Source organism: Triticum aestivum, chromosome 3B (assembly GCF_018294505.1).
Source record: "Triticum aestivum cultivar Chinese Spring chromosome 3B, IWGSC CS RefSeq v2.1, whole genome shotgun sequence".
NCBI lineage: Eukaryota > Viridiplantae > Streptophyta > Magnoliopsida > Poales > Poaceae > Triticum > Triticum aestivum.
Genome location: NC_057801.1, coordinates 89,805,392 through 89,828,468, shown reverse-complemented (window position 1 = coordinate 89,828,468; position 23,077 = coordinate 89,805,392).

Below are 23,077 nucleotides of genomic sequence, written 5' to 3'. Positions count from 1 at the left end.
AAAGTCCTCAGGGACCAGAAGATCTTCATCTCTGTCATTGAAGAAATTGACTGAACTGATATGAGATTTCCAATGGCTTCACTCTAAAGGATTGGGTAGGTGTAGGATTTTGAGATGAACATCACTTGGAAATCAGTTTCCTTAGTATTACCTCGACCCCCCTTAACAGTGTGGTGTTTCCTATGACTCAAGAAGGAGAAAATGAAACTACGGAAACAAAAGTCTTCACGCTTCATAATCCTCGCATGAATATCTGAGTCTTCACACAAAAAAAATACACTTCCGTGATGATACGTGTTTGTCACAGTAGGTCACGTTTTTTGTCATGCATGTACATCCATGAAGATTTTATGACAGAATCAAGATAGTCATACCCGTGCTGTCGTAGAAGTGTTCCATGACATTACCAAAATTATCATCACGGAAGTGTCCACTTCCATGACGATAAATCGCGTGTCATAGAAGTGCTTTCGTCAAGGGTGACCGACACGTGGCATCCACCGTAGCGGGACGCCGTTAACCTCCATTAACCTATCGGGTTCGGTTTTTGGATCCGATAACCCGCTAACAGCCATGACCAATGCCGATTTTCCACGTGTAAAATTCTCATTGGCTAACGGATCCACGCGCCAGCTCCGCGTTGGCACAAGTGTCACTCATCAAATGGTCCAGATGGGCCTATGATATGTTGACACGTGGACCGGACCAAAACTGGCCCATAAAGTTTAAATGGGCCGGCCCAACCGAAGGCCCATAAGATTTAGCGGACCATAATGGGTCGGCCCAGCTAAAGGCCCACAATATTTTACAGACCATAATGGGCCGGCCCAGCTAAAGGCCCACAAAATTTAGCAGACCATAATGGGCTGGCCCAGCTAAAGGCCCACAAGACTTTGCAGACCATAATTGGCCGGCCCAGCTAAAGGCCCACAAGATTTAGCGAACCACAATGGGCCGGCCCAGCTAAAGGCCCACAAGATTTTGCAGACCATAATGGGTCGACCCAGCTAAAGGCCTAACATTCTCTGTCAAATCGGCCTGTCAACGGCCTATCCTAAACTTGTCATCAACGCGGCCCATGGTCACTTCTGGCCTGTTAACAGTCCGCTAAGTAATTGGGCTGAATTACGGCCCAGTGTATTTCCAGCCTGTTAAAGGTCCTGCTTCATTTGGGCCTATTTACAGGCCATCAAAACTTTCTGCCCATAAACGACCGTGAAGGATTTGGGTCATATTCAGCCATGTCTGACGTTCGGCCTGTCAGAGGCCCACTATAGATTTGGCCCACTTTCGACCCATTGTCATTTTCGGCCTGTTAATGCCGGATGAAAACCATGGGCCATATGTGGCCCAACGTCATATCGGGCCCATTAACGGCCCATACAAAAATGACGATAATCTAGCCCGACCAAAGTTCTGGCCTGTTAAAGGCCCATGTATTAGGTTGGCGCATTTACGGCCCATCCGAATTTTGGCCTATCAAAGATCTGCATCGTAAATGGGCCACCACTTCGGCCTGCTAAGACCAGTGGGTTATTTGGCACAATCAGGGCCCAATCTCACTTTTGGTCTGTTAAAGGCCCATGTTTTTTATGGGCTTGAGATATTTACACCTGTAAACGGCCTATTTTTACTGAGGGCCCAAATTATGTTTAGGCTTGTTAAAGGCCCACTATGGGCACAGGCCTACCAGAAAAATATGAAAGCTTATGCAGATATAGGCCCAGATATTTTTAGTGGGCTACATGCCAATTTCGGCCCGTAATCATTTTAGCCCAATTGGAATGGGCCCGAAGAATGTTGGCATGTTGGGCTCCTACGAAGCTTTCAGCTGAATACATTACTAAGATAAACCTACACTATACAAAAATAGCATTGTAATTACTGCAGCCTGTGGCAACATCATAAATGCTATATCACAACAAAATAAATTCCAACCATACAACAAAAGGCCTATTGGCATAAAGTTCACAGTCCTTCCAGATAAAAGCACCATCAGATGTATAGAAGCACATATCATTTGACCTGAGTGCTAATGTTTCAGGCAGTAGAATCTGATGGAGCAGCACGATCTTCACCTTTTTTCCGCCATTGCTCTTGAACAACGAAGCGAATGTCTGATAGTCTGGTTTGAAAACCATTCATATCTTGACGGCATTTGTCAACCACTATTCTTGTTTCTGAAACGACGTCCATTAGGGATTGGACTTGTGCCTGGAGCATAGATATATCACTCCGTCTAGCAGGAAGATTTTGTTCAATAGACGATTTGGACAAGGTTACCTTGACAACCAACCTAGAATTACGTAGGAAGGTGCTTTTTGCACTATTAGTGGAGAGATACTGACACACTGCAGCAAGAGGTGACATTGTGCCTATGGTAGCCTCATCACCTTTAGGTGGTTGTGGCTGTTCAATCATTTGTTCCATAGCTTCCTGAAAGTTTGAACTTGTAGATTAGTGTACCAGATAAGTTACTAATGAGACAAAAACAACCAAAGTAGGTTAAACGTTTATACATAACTTATTTTGGTGAACTACTGTAATACATTAGCATGTATTGTAGTGCCAACTACATAATAAAATCACTTTTGGAACATATGTCCATGTAGCATGCCTACTGTATTGTCTATTTCCTCACATTCGTTGACATCTAAGGATAAAGAGACATGGTTTAAAGTAGGATGAACATAGTATGACATCATTCATATCATGGGCAAACAGATATAAAAAAACATGCCATGTAAGGTGAAATGATACATTAAGACAACTGTGTATAAAAGTGAACAGAGTAACTGACATTGGCTGCAAACCAAGTAGTTAAATGAACACATCATAGTACCAATCAGTTCAATGTCAGGAGGAGTAAGGAATTACAACAACGGCTTGAACTGGTGTGCTCATGCCCTTCATCTTGCTGGTGTGGCAATCCCTGAAGATTTGCATTGCATTCGGTTCAGGTTCTTTTTGGTCCGCACGGGCTTTCCTCTGTATTTGGAACAAGTCAACATAGATACGATAATATGGCACAAGAAGAAGAAGGAAGTAGCAGCTGTTTACAAGAGCATCACAGTGTGCAATATAGCTATGAGATCCTGTTGTCTATTCGAATTTCACTTTAGAACGGTTGGTTTTGTTCTTCAAACAGTTAGCCTAGAAGAAGATACACTTGTAAGGCACATACACAAATACAAGTTCAATATGTGGTCTGATCAAATATATATAGCCTACCTGATACTTTGGATCAGACCAGTGTTTAACAAGGGCTGTCCAGTCTTCATCTGTAATATATTCCACTGGAGATGTTTGGGCGATTTCATTATTAGCCTTGCCTTCAAAGTGAGATTTTGTAAGGTGGTACCGATACTGTTGCAGAGCAGACTGAAAAACATGACTGCATGCTTGTTTAGTTGCATCATCTTTTGGATCCAACTTGAACCTCATCTGTTGAAAAACGAATGTGAGTCTTATTAGGTGGAAGCTAGAAAGTATGGGACAGAGCAAGACAATATTACTAATTGTGATGAATAACATTACTTACGGATAAATGGTCAAGGAAGGTGTTAAACTGGGTATTGTCTTTCTCATTCCTGTACTGGATCCACGTTGGGAGGATACGTGCATGACACCTAACGGCAACGGCTGCCTCTGATACTAACTTGGCTGAATCTGTAGCATCACGTGGCCTTTTTAAACTTGCCTCAAAATGGATCTCCATTCTTCCTCCTTTAGATTTTGTTAATCTATCAAGCATTATCCCTGATGTCTGTTTCCGCTTGCGCCGTGGTACTAGTTCAACAACGAATATGGAAAGTGTTAGTGTACATCAAACTGTGTGAGTACATATAAAGGAGCATGCAACTGCAACTTGACTCGGTCAGGTACCGTCTTGGTGTTGATGCTCATGAGGTTCATCTGATCTTGCCAAGTCCTGTTGTGTCAGCAGTGCTTCGGAAGTAGTGTTAGGTGTGAAGGCAGCTTGGGAACTGGCCAATTCCAGAGCAAACAAACGAGTAACTCATTGAGATGCTGGTACAGTTGAAGCGGATGCTGCAGCTGGTGGAGCAGGTGATACTGTATTTGTAGATTTAGCCGGTGGACTTGGACCTTCTACTGCACTATAAGTACCAGCAGAATCTCGACGACAGATCTTTTTCCATTTCACCCGACGAGTAACGCCACTCCCTACTGTATTATTTTCCTTGCTCTTTTTTGACTTTGCCATGTCAAGCCATACCCACAACACAAAAGAATAAAATCGCTCTTCAGAACTCATTGATGCATGATACAGACAAGCAATACTTTGATGTAAGACAACAATACGAGGATGGAATATGTAAGAAAAATAGGACTGCATGACATACTCACAGCTACGATGTGCAAACTAAGCAGAAGGATTTTCAAGAAAATAGAAGTAATGCAAGCTAGACACCATATGAAAGATGCAACCAACATTACTCTACCAAGTTAAAAGTTTCTTGTCATAACTGGCAATTCGAAAAATTAGAAGCAGTACAACGTAGAAATCAATGCAAGATGCAACCACTATCAAACTACCATGTTAAGAGCGTCCAATCATGAGTGACTGATGCAGGATACACAACAGCAGTACTTTGATGTAAGGACATGGTATGATAGATAGATACAGTGTATTCTAGACACTGAAAGCCATGTCATATGCACATGTATAACGTATAAACTCAGCAGGTGCAATCTAATCAAAATAGAAGAAATACAGGCTAGACAACATATGCAACATAAAACCAATTATCACACTGTCAACTTAGAGCAAGCACTTGCGATGGTGGAGTATGGGAGATGAACTCATCATGTAGACTTGGGACTTCAACTTCATTAGCAGTAGCACTGGCAAATCTAGAGAGTCTCTGTTTGCGTTGGTGCGGAGGACCGCCAACATCCCCTAACTTACTCTTTTCCTTCCTATTTTCTGATATTGCCTTATGAAGTCAAAACCACAAGAACATGAATAAAATTAGCTTTGCATAACTAGTTGATGCATGATACAAACAAACACTACTTTGATGTAAGGCAAGCACAGGATAGGAGGATGGAATATATACAAAAAAAGACAGTGTTTCATATTCACAGGTATGCTAGGAGGAGGGAATATGTATGAAAAAATAGTAAGCGGAAGGCATTTCAACAAAATTAGAAGAAATGAAAGCTAGGCACCATATGAACATGCAACCAATATCACTCTATCAGGTAAAAAGTGTCTCATCATAAGTGCCATTTCAAGAAATTAGAAGCAGTACAAGCTAGAAGACAATGCAAGATGCAACCTACATCATAGTCCCAAGTTAAATGTGTCTTATGGGTAAGTGATCGTTGCAGGTATAAGTTGTAAGCTACGCAGATGCAACTCAACATAATGAGAAGCAATACAAACTAGACATCATATGGAAAGCGCAACCACATATAACAGTTCCAAGTAAGAGCAAGCACCTGTTGTGGTGGAGTAGGGGAGATGTGCTCATCATGTACACGTATGTTCTAGAAACAGGAACACGTGTCATATTCACAAGCATTATGTGTAAAGTAAGCAGTGCAATTCAAGTTAGAAGCAATACAAGCTAGACATCATACGCAACATGCAACCACATATAATAGTGCCAAGTTAGAGCAAGCACCTGTTGTGGTGGAGTAGGGGGATGGCGGAGTAGAATCTGTAGAGACCCCCTGTTTGAGTTGCTCTGAAGGACCACCATCATCCACTGCCGGAATAATTTCCTTCAGCTGTAGTGATTTTGCATTGTGAAGTCAAACCAATAAGAAAAAGGAAAAAAATTCGCTCTTCAGAACTCATTCATGCATGATACTGATGAGCACTACGCGGATGAAAGGCAAACACATGATGCGAGGATGGAATATGTATGAAAAACAGGATGGCGTGACATATTCACACCTATGATGTGGTAACTAAGGAGAAGGCATTTCAACAAATTAGAAGCACTGCAAGCTAGACACCATATGAAACATGCAACCAATATCACTCTGCCAAGTTCAAACTATATGGCGTTTCAACAAATTAGAAGCAGTACGTAATAGAAATCATATGCAAGACACAACCAATATCACAGTGGCGACTTAAAGGTGCCTTATCATAAGTGACTGATGCGGGATATGCAAGAACAATAGTCTGATGTAGAAACAGGAACACATGTCATATTCACAGGCATTATGTGTAAATTAAGCAGATGAAATTCAACAAAGTTAGAAGCAATACAAAGTAGACATCATATGCAACATGCAACCACATATAATAGTGAGAAGTTAGAGCAAGCACCTGGGATGGTGGAGTAGGGGAGATGTGCTCATCATCTACACAGCTACGTTGACTGTCTAGCCTCGCGTTGTCTTGTGAATCTTGTTGGGAGGATGGCGGAGTAGAATCTGTAGAGAACCTCCGTTTCAGTTGCTCGGAAGGACCACCATCATCCAATGCCTTGCCAATTTCCTTCAGCTTTATTGATTTTGCATTCTGAGGTCATACCGACAAGAAAAAGGAATATAATTCTCTCTTCAGAACTCATTCATGCAGGATACTGACGAACACTACTCTGATGAAAGGCAAAGTTATGATACGAGGATGGAATATGTACGAAAAAATGGACGGCTTGACATATTCACACCTATGATGTGGTAACTAAGCAGAAGGCACTTCAACAAATTAGAAGCACTGCAAACTAGACACCATATGGAAGGTGCAATCAATATCACTCTGCCAAGTTAAAACTGTCTCATCATAGGTGACGTTCATCAAACTAGAAGCAATACATGCTAGAAATCATATTCAAGACACAAACCAATATCACACTGCCAACTTAAAGGTGTCCCATCATAAGTGACTGATGCAGGATACACAAGAAGAGTAGTTTCATGTAAGAACATGGTGTGATAGACAGATATAGTATGTACCAAAAACAGGAAAGCGTGTCATATTCACATGTATCATGTGTAAGCTAAGCAGATGCAGTTTACACTAATTAGGAGCAATACAAGCTAGGCACCATATGCAACATGCAACCAAATATCACACTAACAAGTTAGAGCAAGCACCTTGGATGGTGGAGTAGGGGAGCGAAGACTTAGACCTTGTAATGCACTATCAGTACAAGGAGAATGGGTACAAATGCTCCGTTTACATTGCTGCAGAGGACCACCTTCATCGCCTTCCTTACTCTTTTCCTTCCTCTTTCTTGATTTTGCCTTGTCAAGTCAAACACACAAGAAAAAGGAATAAAATTTTCTCTTCAGAACTCATTGATGCATGATACTGACGAACACTACTTTCATGTAAGGCAGCCACATGATAGGAGGATGGAATATGTATGAAAAACAGGACGGCGTGACATATTGACATGTATGATGTATAAAGTGTAAACTAAGCACAAGGTGCTTGAACTTGTTAGAATCAATGCAAGCTAGAAACCATGTGAAAGATGAAACCAATATCACTCTGCCAAATTAAAAGGGTGCCCTAACAAATGTATTTGACCAAATTAGAAGCAATACATGACAATAGGCTAGAAATAATATGCAATATGCAATGAATAAAGGTGACTCATCGTAAGTGATTGATGCAGGATACAGAAGAGAGGTAGTTTAATGTAAGAACAATGTTAACACATAGATGTAGTGTGTACCAAAAATAGGAAGGCATGTCATATTCACAGGCATAGTGTGTAAACTAAGCAGATGCAATTTACCCTAATTAGAAGCATTACAAGCTAGACACCGTATGCAACATGCAACCACATATCACACTTCGAAGTTAGAGCAAGCACATGTGATGGAGGTGTAGGGGAAGTGCGATCTTCAAGTACAAAGCTATGTTCAATATCTTCATTTAGGCTTGATGTTTCTTGAGAATCATGTGGAGAGGATGAAATTGCATTCTTTATAAGAGTAGTTTGTCTCATATTAACCCACGCGCGTGACTGTCTCATCATAAGCAATAGATGCAGGATACACACGAACAGTAGTTTGATGTAAGAACATGGTGTGATAGGTAGATGTAGTATGTACGAAAAACAGGAAGGCGTGTCATATTCACATGTATAATGTGTAAGCTAGTGAGATGCAATTTAACAAATTAGGAGCAATACAAGCTAGGCTCCATATGCAACATGCAACCAGATATCACACTGCCATGTTAGAGCAAGCACCTTGGGTTGTGGAGTAGGGAAGATGAGATTTCGAACTAGCACTGAAGTACGAGTAGCAGGAGAATCTACAGAGATCATCTATTTTGGTTGCTCCAGAGGACCACCATCATTCCGTGCCTTCGTCCTTTTAGATTTTGCCTTGTCAAGTAAACACACAAGAAAAAGGAATGAAATTCGCACTTCCAAATTCATTGATGCATGATACTGACGAACACAATTTTTATGTATGGCAAGCACATTGTTGGAGGATGGAATATGTATGAAAAACACTAAGCAGAAGGCATTTCAACAAATTGGAAGCAATGCAATCTAGACACCATATGAAAGATCCAACCAAAATCACTCTACCAAGTTAGATGTGTCTCATTATAAGTGGCACTTCAACAAATTAGAGGCAATACATGTTTGAAATGATATGCAAGATGCAACCAATATTACACTGTCAACTTGAAGGTGTATCGTCAGAAGTGATTGATGAGGGATACACAAGAAAAGTAGTTTGATATAAGAACATGGTTAATAGAAAGACGTAGTATGTACCAAAAACAGGAAGGCATGCCATATTCACATGTATAATGTGTTAACTAAGAAGATGCAATTTACCCTAATTAGAGGCATTACAAGGTAGACACCATATGCAACATGCAACCACATATCACACTACCAAGTAAGAGCAAGCACCTGGGATGGTGGTGTGGGGGAATTGAGGTGATCAATTAGAGAGCTACCTTGACTATCTTCATTTAGCCTTGCTGTTTCTTGAGAATCATGTGGGGAGGATGACACTGCACTCTTTAAACAAGTAGGGGGTCTCACAGTAACCCACTCGGGTGACTATCTCATCATAAGTGATTGACGAGGGATACAAAAGAGCATTAGTTTGATGTACGAACATGGTTAATAGACATATGTAGTATGTATCAAAAACAGGAAGCCATGTCATTATCAAAGGTATAATGTGTAAAGTAAGCAGATGCAATTTAACCAAATTGGAAGCAATACAAGCTAGACACCATATGCAACATGCAACCACATTTGACAGCGCAAAGTTAAAGCAAGCACCTGGGATGGTTGTGTGTGGCAATTGAGATCATCAACTACAGAGCTATGTTTACTGTCTCCAACTACTGACACTGCACCCATTAGAGCACTGAAACGCTTAGTGCTTATATTTGAATTACACTGGAGCGACTTCTGTCTTTTCTTTTCTGCATTCATCAACACTGCGTCAGAATCTAAAATACCCATGCATAAAAAACAATAGTGTGAGTATGGGTGAAGTGTGTGCACAATTAGTATAGTGTAAAGGTAGCAGATAGCAAGTCGGTGAGAAATAAATGATGGGATACATATGATAGCTCTACAACATGCATGACACACTAAATTACTACAGGATTCTATGAAAATAACAGTCAACTGAAAACAAATAGGTAAGTCCATTTTTTCTGCATCGTCCGATGCACAAAGAACGGACAGATCGCCTTCATCTACCTCCAGCCAGTCATTGACGATCTTCCTCGAAATGCCAGCGACCACCGGCCCAGTATTCCTCCCCTGCCTATGCCCTCCCCTCGACCTCACCGTACTGTTGTGCTTGGCACCGCCCCCCGTCCATCCATTCAAGCCCCGCCAACCTCCAGATCGGGCGCAAGCAGCTCCTGCACCCCACACCCCTATGATAGACACCGATGCGCCGCTTCCCCCGGGAACAGGCGGACTAGGTGCTCCGTGCGCCTAAGTGGGTGCTACTTCTTTTAATTGCAGTTCGATTGACCCTGAATTGAAATCCAGGCGGGCTACTGACCTCTAGCAAAGGTGAAAAAGTAAAGGGAGGAAACCTTGTGCATTTAGTATCATGAAGAAGATGCACTAAGAAGTGCTCAACTGGTTTCTTTTGTGGGATGAACACGGTGTGAGCAGGGGCGTATTACTTGCACGAATAAGGGAAGAGGAGTACCTCTCTCTGTTGGCAGTGTTGTGTCCTCCTTCTGTTTTTCCAACGATCTTCTTGTGGTTCGCTGGAAATGAGAAGTTGTGGAGGACGATGGAGCCTTGGATGAACCCATGGCCAAGTTGTTGAGTGTGGTGCGGTGGTCGTCTGTCGGCGGCGGGGAACAACTCCGGTGTGGTGGACGGTTGCAACAGTGGAGCGGCAGCAGTGAGGCGGAGGATGTCGTGGTCGGAGTTGTTCTGGTATGGCGCACGTCGGCATCGGTGTTGTGGATGCAGCTCTGCCTCGGCTTCAGCTGCTAAGTCCTTAAGGGTGTTGCGGTTGCGGTTGCGTTGGACGACAATGTCGGGGTACTAGCTCCGGTGTGATGGAGGAGGGCGGCGGTGGATTGGCCGCTATGGGTTGGAGGACGGAGGAGGCTGGGGTTTTGTTGCTGGTGGAGAGGGCATTTTGGCACCCACGAAGTATGAATGGGGAAACAAAGGGAGGCGGGGAACTAATGGGGAACAATGTTTCGGTTTGAGACGCACTTGTTTGAAATTTGGGGAAAGTTACAAACTTTGCTCCCATCTAAAATTTTGGACATATTGCGGGTTGGGGGTAGGACAGTAATCTCAGGTGTCCCAAATGTGGACGGGATAGATTTCGGCCGAGTGCATGGGTGTCTAGGCGCCCATGGCGTATGAATGCTTATCGGAGGAGGTTGAGACTAGCGTCTTGGTGAAGTTACAAACCTACCCCAGTTTAGACCTTTGGACATTGGGCAGATAGGCTACACGGGCCAGAGTAAGGACAATAATTTCCTGCCACCAAACATTAGTCTCGCGTGGTTTCGAGTGACCACAGGCCTATTTGGCGCTTTGTTCAATATTTGGGAGCAGAAGCATTAATGTTTTCGGTTCTCTTGAATTGAACTTTCAGGATTTGTCAAACTTCATAAATATTTACTCTTGAAAATCCTAAAGCTATGATTATTTTGGAATGGAGGGGGTACATTTGAATATACACTGTACACGAGTATATATTAAAAAAATATGCAACTTACCTCAGTTCATGCATGGTTCCAGATATAATCTCCTTGGTTGCAAAAAGAAGTTAGATATGCGTATGAATATATATAGCATGTTCAAACTCACAACAAAGATTGATGCCCCCTTTTACATCTGATTTACAAATGCCATTATCTCGGGTTCAAATAGATGAATGCACTTCCTATGAATTCGAATCTTCGAAACCCCCTTTATGTTGAATTTGACATGTACTCTATTTCGTAGCTAGCAATTTGGAATGTATCCGTGCAAGTGACAAATGTATAAAGTGCTTCACACTAACAGCATGGAGTGCACTAATTAATGTTTATATATGAATTACAAAAGCATCCATTGCCTGTATTTCAAACTGCTCTCACTCTATGGATCGATAATATGAAATAAACACATGCACATGCTATAATTCAATAGAGTATGGGTGTCTGATAGACCGATTTTCGTCCATACGCAATTTGCACAATTCATGATCTCATCCAAAAATAATCATGCCATTTCTATTTTAATTTAATGCGTATAACTGCCTTTTAAATGTAGATTTACTATGCCTCGGCCCATTCTCACAAATGTGTTATATCTCTCTCTATCTAACGCATAAGTGCACACACTTTATATGCATCAGCATTTCTCTTTCACACATGCTCACAATCTCTCTCAGGGTGTCGGGGTGTCTCACGCACATGCTCTCTCTGTTTCTCTCTCTCTCTCTCCCGCTCTCTCTTTCTGGCTACTATGTACCACCCTTTTCACTAACCTTAGTTGGAAAACACTATTTCTCTCACATGCATATACACACGCACGGTCTCTACTAGCCCTCTATACGCACATATATGTGCCTACGTGTCTCCCGCACGCACATTATATTTAGGCCTCTCTCGCACACATTGCCCCCCAGACACACCTCTCTCTTAGTAGTTGGCAGATATGATTTCATCATATCATTCGGTAGGATATCCCTGATTGTTAGGCTGGATGGTAATACGAGGCAAAGTTTTACCCTAGTTCGGACCCTTGCAGTTGAAGAAAGAGCCTACTCCTGGTACTATATATTAGTGATAGGGGTGTGTACAAAGTACACGTGAATACCATGCATTGTGCGTGTGTGTATACTATCGACGAACTAGTCCCCAAGCTTCTATAACATACTGGGGCCTAGGGTTACAAATCATATATAGTCGGCTTATCACCAGTGGGGATAGAGTCCTGCGTGACTCTGGTAGCTTCGTGTTGTATGCCGAGTCCTCCACATGGGTCTTCGTATAACGCGTCTCGGTCCAACCTATATGTGGTGCAGGATGGAACCGACCCATGAGTCTTCATGTTGACCCACCACAACTAGAAATGATGTGACCACCACACCACACACGCAATCGGCCACTAAGAAAATAAGCATATACAATAGTACAACGGTATCTAGCTCACGATACGTCTGCATATTTTGTTGATGACACTGACGGACTTTGCATTCGATGCATGCTCTGTATTTTGTTGACGACACTTACGTTCATTGTATTTGAAGCGAAAGCACGATATGGTCACTGGACTTCAGAATAAGCCCATCACGGTCACCACATACATTTTGCCATGCTAACCAACATGTGGTTGGATGGTTAGGAGGACAGTGGTTTCTTGAGCCCACCAAGGTTAAAGTCCCGGTGCTCGCATTTATCTTGTGTTAATTTCAGTATTTTCCGGCGATGTGCGTTCAGTGGGAGGAGACGTTCCACTCGACTATGAGGCACCTATGGTGACTTCATAAAATCTCAAGATCAGATATGCTGGCCCACTCTCTCGAAGGTGCTCATAGGGGTAGGGTCCGCGTGTGTGGGCTTATAGCGGTGAGTGCTTGCGCATATATATGAGCCCTTGCGTCTGTACCGTGTTAAACAAATACATGTCATGATTATACGGTCACTGGCTCACCCGTACAACTCCGTATTTTGTTGATGACGCAATCAATTGACCAGCTAAACGTTCCACGCGGCGCAACTAGTGTTGCACCATCGGGGCGCGTAACCATAGGGCCTACCTGTCAGCCCGTATATGAAAGAAAGAAATGGTAGTTTGAGTCTGTACTATGTTAATAAAATAGGAGTACATTTTAGGGTGATCATACGGTCACTGGCTCACTATACAGCTCTGTAATTTGTTGATAACATGATCAACTGACCAGTCAAATGGTCCACATTCAGTAGCGCACATTACCATAGGGCCCACCCGTCAGCGCGTATATGAAGGACAGAAATGGTAATAAATTAGTGGTCGGTGGGTATTCGAAGTCGCGAGACCTCTGGTTGGCAGTCGCTGGCGGTTGGGGGCGTTGATTGGGCGGTGGGGTGGGGATTGCCGGAGAAAAAGCTCGGCGTAGGGGGGGCTAGAGGGATGGCCGGTGCGGTAGTAGACTGGCGCTGGGGAGTGGTTTCGAGGAGGGCGGGGCAGTGTGGCGGCGGGGGCCGGTGGTGGCTGGCGGCTCAGGGGGTGGAGTTTGATGATAAACTGGAGGCCCTTGATTTCGTACCCAACGGCTGGAAAATCTAATGACTAGAGATGAAACAGTCAGTTGACTGACGTGTAGCCTCACCCCGCACGTACACATGCACGCAAGCAAGACACGCACGCATGCAGGCATGCAGCACTGACATGTACACATAACATACACACGCACGCATGCAGGCGTGCAACACTGACACGTACACATGCACTCACGAACACACGCACGTACGCACCCATGCATGCAACACTGAAATGTACCCTTGCACGCACGCAACACTCACACGCCTGCATGCACACAGCACACGACGCAAGACACACGCTCAACCTATACGTGCATGCACCCTTTGTTAAGGACATTGATTGTTACGGGTATTAATCAATCTTATCTGTGATAAGCAGAACATTGATGTTTGCAGCGGTGTTTATGAAGCACAACGTATCGAACGGGCTATCAACATAGTAGGCTTATCTACATGAAAAAGATGACGTCACACTCAATGAACAATCATCGGTTTATGAAATGCCCGCTTCTGACCGCCCTGGCCCACCAAAGGTTCCTCTGCTGTGTGCTGCCTGCGTTGGGTCACTAACATGCAGGTCAGGTACCCGAAGAGCCCACACATCAGTGGAAGAATGGCGTGGTGTCCTAAGTCAGAGTCGAGGGCGCCAATCACTGCACGCCCGGCTGAACACGCCTCCTTGCCGCATTCAAACGCCTCCATGAAACCCGCCCGTGTGGAAGCCGAGAAACCCACTCTGGACACACGTCCGTTCATGACCGGGCCGGCATTAAATGCAACGCCGGCCGAGCTCCTCCCGTCCTCGTCTATTTAATCTCCTATTTAAATGAGGCCAAACGCCGGCCAAGAATCGCATACCTCCTCCACTCCCCTATCTCCTCCTTCACCATTTTGTCCACTCTTACAATGGCTTACGAAGAGTAGTTATTCCGCATCCAAGCCGGCTGGGTAGCCCACCGGATACGAGCTATGCAGCTTGCTGATCCACCTCCCTCCCCTCGCCCGACGGAGCCAGTTGCCTCCCCAAGCCGGTGCGCGGTTCAGCAACTCGCCGCTCCAGGCCAGCTCGACGAGGAGCGGCGCACGGGCGTCATTGCTGCCGTCCACGCTGCCGCCTCGTACCGCGTCTCCTGTTTCTGTGGCCAAGACTCCCATGTCGGCGGCCGTGCAATGCAAGCAGCGACAGAAGCCGGGTGCACGGAGAGCGACGAGTTAGTGGCCAGCGCCTCCGCGTCCGCCGCCATCATCGAGGAGAAGTAGAACACGGGAGGCCGCCACCGCTTGGGTCCCGTGAAGGCCACTGCGGAGGTGACGCCGGTGTACACAACAGGTGTCTTGCCGGATCCTTTTGTTGAGAGGACCTCCGTCGACCCCGCATGGGCTCCAGGGAAGAGGGGAATGTTAGGATGAACTCGAGCCGGTGCCGGCCATGGCGAAGTAGTGGCCGGTGATGAACTCGAACCGGTGCCGGCCACCATCATCTTCGGCATCAGCCAATGATATCAGTTGGGTAGTGGGGAAGCGATCCTTCCTTTGCGCTGAAGCATATACCTCCGGGGCTCCCGGCAGTCCGATGATCGTGCTGCCGGACATGAGGAACACAAATTAATCAGCGGGCGACCATTTAGGCCAGGTGTTATATACCTGTGCTGTCCAGAACTAGGACTGCGTTGTTCATTTGAATGTAATGAAATCCGTCATGTTTGTATCAAAATCCAGTATTTTATATGATTCCCGTTGTTTTTTATATGAAATATCAGTTTGTCTACGTGTTTGCATGAATTTTGTCCAGTTGGTTGAGTTGCTGTCATAATGTGTGCGGCTATGGTTGGATGGCGTAATTTGCGGGTCGACGGTTGGTCTGTGGGCGGCTCGGGCAGTGTTGTGGGACAAAAAAAACATAGCTCGTGCGAGCTCATCTCCAACGTGCGCGCTGGAGGATGCATGAGCACCCGAGCCATTCCTCGTTCATCGGTGGCAAAGGTACCGGTGGACAAAAGGGTCGCCAATATTTTGGCTACCCCGGGCAAGATCCAAACAACCCCTCCCAATAGATTTAAATCCCTTGTTCGTCGTGGAATTTTGCCATGTGTTGTTTTCATGGACTAGCAAGATGCCCGTGCATTGCACGGAACATCAAGATGCATTTTTTAAAAACTCCTGCATGCATGCAAGGGATAATTAATGTCCTCCTTTGCTAGTACCACGAGGCAAACACCATTAGTATTGCATCGATTAGTGTTAGTGGCCTTGTATATCTGCAAATTGTAATTTTGATAGTGGCCCCTTGTATATAAAAATGGAGGGAGAAAGATGAGAGATAAGGTGAGGAGGAGTGGGGCGTGGTGGTGACTGGTGGTCGGACTGGGCGGAGGCATGGGGATGGACGACGCATTATGTCTAGGTTTTATCTCTCTCACACAGACCCACGTAGGTGGGGGACGTGCACGAAGAGAAGAGCTGCACACACGGCACACGTACTCCCGTCTCTTTCCCAACCACACCAGGCGCGGGTAAACGGTGGAGCTCATTCTGTATGAAAAGGCAGCCCACGTTGTAATTTGACACGTGTACTGGTTGTCCACTTGGTGGAGGGAGGGTTGTCTACCACGGTTGAACAAAAAATTTGCGAATTGACGTGTTATGTTAAAAAAGAGGCAAATCATGTGGGGCCTACCTTAGAGGCAAGGCTCTATACACTGGAGTACTTTTCATGTGTCCCTTAACTCGCAGAATGAAGAGAAGCTTGCTTAGTACGCCATCTCCCTGCCCACCGGCGCGGTGGCTCACAGGATGAGGTGAAGCTTGCTTATGAGTACTACTACTACTACAACTACTACTGTACGCCTTATGCCCGCTCCCTCGCCCACGCGCGCAGTGGCTCGTAGGACGAGAAGAAAATTTTACTACTCCCTCCATTCACCCCTCGTCCCTGCTACGTACCTTGCTTAGAGAGATTATCATATTGTTTGGAATATATATGTCCTTTAGTACTCCCTCCATTTACTTATACAAGGCCACTATAAAAATACATTTTGCATCTATACAAGGCCACAAATAGTAATCGAGACAAAAGTTATTACTCCCTCCTTTCCAGTTTATGGCTCAATTTCAAAATCTCTCCAACCAAGGTAGACGGTGAGTGGTCGAATTAATTCCGTAGTTTGCACAAGTAAATAGTACACTCATTTTTCTCAAGAAGTTATGTTTACCGAGGCATTAATTAGAACAAATGCATGAATGACCACTAAGGCTACTCATAGTGGGGAGTATCATATACTAGTATCATGCATATGATACTAGTATATGATACTACCTCCATAGTGCATAGTAACATAAAGTAGAATCATAGATGACCATATTTATTGCCATGCATGACACAAAGTAGCATATCATTTAACATGATACGGTATCTACATGTGTTACTCTAAACCTCTCTCTCTTCTTTAATTGTGTGCCACATAAGCATGTTTGCTAGTCCCAAGTGCATGTTACTGGTTATGTTACCCCCACTATGGCCAGCCTAAATTTCCATGAACTTCTACATGCATTGGTGAGTTTCCTCTTGACGCTGCTTGCATCGGGTGATCTAATGCACCTTGAAATCCAACATGTAATGGTACTACTACTAGTAGTAGAATTGAGACTTATCAAACGGAAAAACAAATGTTTTTAGATGAGCCCTATAAACCCTAGTGGGTATGTACTCCGTAAAAACAGATTTTTCCAAAACTAAGTCGCTCCCTTTCATGAATTCTGTAGTATACTCCTCTGTCGACGCTCCCTTTCATGAATTATGTACTTCCTGTCGCTGACATGTGGGACATATAGCATCCAGGTCGATGTGTCAAGCACCAAATAACAGTGCAGAACAGCAGGGGGGACGCAGCCCACTCGTACCCGCCCAGTAGTAGTAATGAGCAATGAGACATCAAATCACAATGCCGCACCTTCACAGACGGACGAAGCAACCATTATTTCACACTTCGGTTCGCCATCATCTCAAACCACGTAGTATTGCTTCTGCCTCAAGAGGGACACGCGCATCTCCTTGGTACGTCATGACACGTGGGACCGCATGACAGGCCATGCTCCCCCGTCGATCGCTCGGTAAAATCACCTCATTTTTACCATACTTCCTCCGTCTCGGTTTACATGGCATGCACGTCGTTCTAGGTTTAGAATTTAACTGGCTATATATGTGATAAACAGTACTCTAGCCTTTTAAAAAATGTATACTTTTGTACAGTAGTAGTATCAATGGATTGCGCCATGGAGCAAAAATTGAAATTAAAAAAAGGTGGTACATATAGAGAGCGCTCGTCGCCAAATTATGCATATAGTACTATTAGAAAAGCTAGTACGTGCTTAATTGGGGTGCTAAATTATATTAAAGAAATAGTAGTAGTATGTACATACTGAGGAGTTAAAGTAACAAGAAGAAACATAACATAGTTCTGCTGGGGCTCAACACAACACACCCCTCAAATTAAACTAAGCACACCTGAAATTAAACTATGCAACTAATCCAGTAGACACCGCATTAGAACCACCATGAGCAACGATACTGACACCTTACTCACTCGGAGTCCTCATCCACGTCCTCGACTTCGTCCTTGTCCATCTTCCTCTTGGTTGATACTTCTTTGCTTGAACCGCACACTTGGCTCTTGCTCTTCATCCAACCCTTGTAGATATTGAAACAAAGGTAGCCATCCATTGCGGTGTAGTGGATGTGGTCTATATCTAGTACATTCCGCTGCCATCCATGACGATGAAACGTGTAATGAGGTTTCTCCAGTTTACCGTACAAAGGATGAACCATGGCTCCTGCCAGGGTCAGCATTGAAGGCTGGCCACCGCAGGGCAGCAGCCGATTCTTCTGGAGGTCGAAGGGGTTGCCTACAACGAGGCCTATCCGACCTAGGACTTCTTTGTTGTTCGTAAACTCTATAGTAACGAATTTGACTAGGTTGCTCTCGAGGAATTTCTTAAAATCCAGGCATTCAACGTCGGCATGGCATATGTGGTAGACCAAGCATAAGTCATGCACACAAACTTGGATCATGGTGGGCTTCTTCCTCTCTTCGTCCTTTAGATCCTTCTCTCGTCCCAGGACTGTGGTGTACTCAACATCTAGCCCACCGACCCACCATGTGAGTTTTCGAACATGCGTCTGAAGCGAGAAAGGCATCCTTTCACCATCGCGGAAGAACGGGTTTAGATGATGTTGAACTCATCACCGATAATGGTTCTAACCTTGTACTCACCGCCGATCATGGAGATTTGGGACGCCATCGATTTGGGAGGAGGGTTAGGATTAGTGGAACTGCCGTAATGTGAAAGGACGGGACGACTAGGAGCGAACCACCGTAATATTAAAGGACGTGCATGGACGAGTAGGAGCGAACTGCCAGCATGCGAACGGCAGGGTAGTGGCTTTACATTCTCCCATGATACGAGCTTCTGAGAGCCCTTGGATCTGAGATCGAATGGTTGCATGGCGTGATTCTAGACCTATGGGTGAATATCCTATCTTGGAGGGTTATTCTGCAAATTTTCAGCAACTTAGCATGCGACCGTTTGATATCAGATCCAAGGGCTGCCAGCAGCCCGTATCATGGTCGCGCCTACCACGACCGTCGCGTCTCTCGCGCGGTCGCGCCCTTGGAGATTTAACATGGTGCGTTAGGCTATCTGATGTTGGCATGTCATACATAGTCATCACTTAGTCCCTCATATTACAACAAGGTTAGCTATAAGGTTGGCTGTAAGTGTATTTATTTATTTTACTTCTCTCTATCTCTTTCTTTGTACTCCCTTCGTCCCATAATATTAGAATGTTTTTGACACTAGTGTAGTGCCAACAACGTTCTTATATTATGGGACAGAGGGAGTAGTATTTATTGCATTTGCCAAGGAGTGACCTCTTCCAATGAAATGGTGTGCTTATTAGTTTTTTGTTGCTAAGTTTGCTTCATTTAATTAGCTATAGACTCAAAATTGTCTTTTCATCTAGGTACACGCGCTTAGCACCATTTCTTCCTTGGGTCACCAAACTTGCCACATCAGACTTTATGCCTATGTGGCAAGCTTAGCACCTGTAGAGCAAGTAAGTAATATAATAGTGGGCTATAAGCCCGCTTTACATGGCATTTTTGCATATGTGGAGGAAAGAGGCAAGGAAAAAGTGGAGAAGTGGGCTCTCATGCAAGAGCCAGCCTCAACTACATGGTGGAGCATTAGGAGAGGCACCTATATGGAGGTGGTCAGGAATCGAGAGACTCACACCGGTCGTAGAGCCACAGTTAAAATGATAATGGCAAGTCAAATCATGGGGCCCCACCCGTCCAGCAGTAACTCACTGTCAAATCACACAGGCCTACATTTGCAACAGCCTACTCCCTCATCTTCTCGCGTCTCTGTCGAACCGACTAGGCGGAACCGCCCCGCCTACCACGCAGGAAAAGCCTCGCCCTCGACTTTTAAATACAACTACATCCGCTTAAAAATCCAATGATATACTTTTTGTGACATAGTAACTGATATCTAGTTAGTCAAATGGATGACCTAGAACTACGTGCACGCCCTATAAAACGAGACGCCTAAAAATAAAAAACTGAGACGGAGAGGGTAGTTCAGCACGTATCTTTTTAGATCAATATAGTTGGGATTCACCAAGGAGCAAAACCAAGTGGTAGGCTGCTCCTGTCGTGTTGGCGTAGCAACTCAAGCAGGGTCAATCCGCACACGAAATGGAGACACACTTAACAGGACCCCTTTGGCCGACATGTGGCTCATCCACCGTCTTGTTCCATGTGCGATGCACCAAATTACAGTTCGGAGCAGCGGTCGTAGCGTCGCAGTAGTAGAAAATGAGAGATGAGGGGTCAAATCACAAAGCCCCACCTTTCCTGCATTAAGCTGGATGGATGAAGCAACCATCATTTCACTCTAGGGCGCAAGAGCATAAAGAAAAGAGAAAACAATGATGCGTGCAGCAGCTACCTAGGGCACCCTAGGGTAGGGGTATCCACTACAGATCCTTTTTTTTGAAAGCGCCTCCACTACAAATCGGCTTCTCCCTCGTCCTCTTGAAGAAAACCGATGATGAGTGTGGCGGTAGGGTTTGTAGGAGTACTACGGCATGCGGGGCCACGTCATAGTAAACGGGTTTGAGTCGATGCATGTGTGGGCCGCTTGGTTTTACGGGAATGAGGCAACATTTTGGGTTCGGAGACCAGTGGAGATATAGTAAGTACAAAAAATTGTGGACGTAGGTTCGACCGAAAGGCAATGATGCATTGAATGCATGAGATTTCGAAACCAAATTATGAATAAATACACACTATTTCATGTAAAGCTTTGAGTCATATATGCATGATGTAGATGTTCGTTTAGTTCTTATAGTTCATCTCATTCAAAATCAGTTAGTTTTATAAAAATGTTAAGATTCATGGGGTTGTGCATTGTAATGCATAAAGTAAAAAACAAATAATGGCAATTCATTTAGAGAAAAAAATCAATTATGATACAGAAGATTCTAGAACAAAGGAGAAATGCTTGTGTTTTGAGGTTTGTGCATTATGCTTAAGTTCAACCATGCAGTCTTCTAAATTGTACATGTGGCAGATCTGGTGGAATGTTGATGATATCCAACGGCCAATAGTGCTCGGATTTGCCATCTCTGCACTATCGGATTAGCTTCATCCAGCGACCATCTTTCAAAGTTATTGGCACACTATATAGTTCTTGTGCCATAGTTGCATGTTTTGGAAAAAAGCTACTAGTGGGTTGTACTGTCTATTTAGGAATAGAAGATGTATACATGGAAGTTGTAGGGAAAGAGATGACATGCAGCATCTCAATTCCTATGAGTAGGGATTGGAAAAGAGATGTCATTTGGTTCACATCATAGGAACTTTTCTATTGAATCTAGCGATGACATGTATCTCAATTCCTATGAGGAGGGATTAGAAAAGAGATGTAATTTGGTTCATATCATAGGAACTTTTCTATTGAATATATGCTAATGTTTATTTTCCTTTGAAATTAAGGGAGTAAAGGAATCCATTCATATGAACCAAGTGGCTCTAAAGCTATAGAAATGATATCATGTTTATTTCCTTTGAAATGTGGAGTATATGAATCTATTCCTATTAACCAATTGTCTTTAAAGGAAAAAATCCTATAAAAATCATATCATATAGAGTTCCTATGATATTCCTCTTCACCAAAGGATGGTTGAAATTGCTGCGGGTGATACGATGGTCTTTCTTTGTAGACTCCCCCCCCATCTTTATAGTTACCTCTCGAATATGAATGAAATGACATATACAGGGTATTCTACATGTGCAATTTGGTACACGAAAAGTCGGTAAAAGTTTGCGAGGTTTGAAATTTCAATAAATCTATATGCACTACATTTCTGAACGGAGGGAGCATACGGCAGTTGCTAACACTCACGTGGAAGATTTGTGTGTAGGAGGAGAGGTTGTTCTATTAAATGACATGGCAAAACTGACACTGTCGGATGCCGATCTAACGGTTCTTACGGCGTTCGTCGGGAAAAGGCTTGTGGCGAATGTTTGTCGGATAATGATTTATGAACACATGCATTGCATTGATATGTGCCCCCTCTCTCTCACGCACACGCACCCTCACGAGTCACGACTCTCCCGAGTCCTCTCGCAGACTCGCACGTCGCACCCACCATCTATCTGCAGGTAGATGTCACGCACATATGTGCTCTTCACACCCTACCCTCAGAACTTCTAAAAAACAAAAGACGTCACACACATTTTATTTTAGCTCACATGTCACACACTTATACTATTACTCTTGCGGCGAACGTTCTTTGGGCATAGTATATTGTACTCTCACGAAGAGAAGGGTGCACGCACGCACTAGTTCTCTCACACCCAGTCACTGGTACACGTAGGAGCGCATTTTTTTGAAGCCGGTACAGCAAAATCACTCCACTATATATATAAGCAGGAGCCTTAGCGCTTGCTTTACTAGGGTTCCTCTCGTTCAATCTCGCATGATCTTCAGATCTAAGCAAGACATAGGTGGCCACACTCTCTCTCTCAGTTCACGGTTGGTCACAAATCCGGCCGGACAACCTCGACCGGGGCAGGGGTGTAGGTGCATCGTTCACGCTGTCGTCAGCGGCGAGGGAGGAGACCAACGGCTGCCGGCGTGTCCTGATCGGAGGCTGTGCCGTTCTCTCCGAGAGAGCGCCGGCTCGGGAGGGCCTTCGACCCCTTCTTCCTTCCTGTGGTATTGTGGCCAAGATGCGGCCTCCCGACGCCGTCTTTGCCACATGCCAACGACCCTCAGGTATATATTCCTTCGAAACCTGCCTTGCTCAACTGC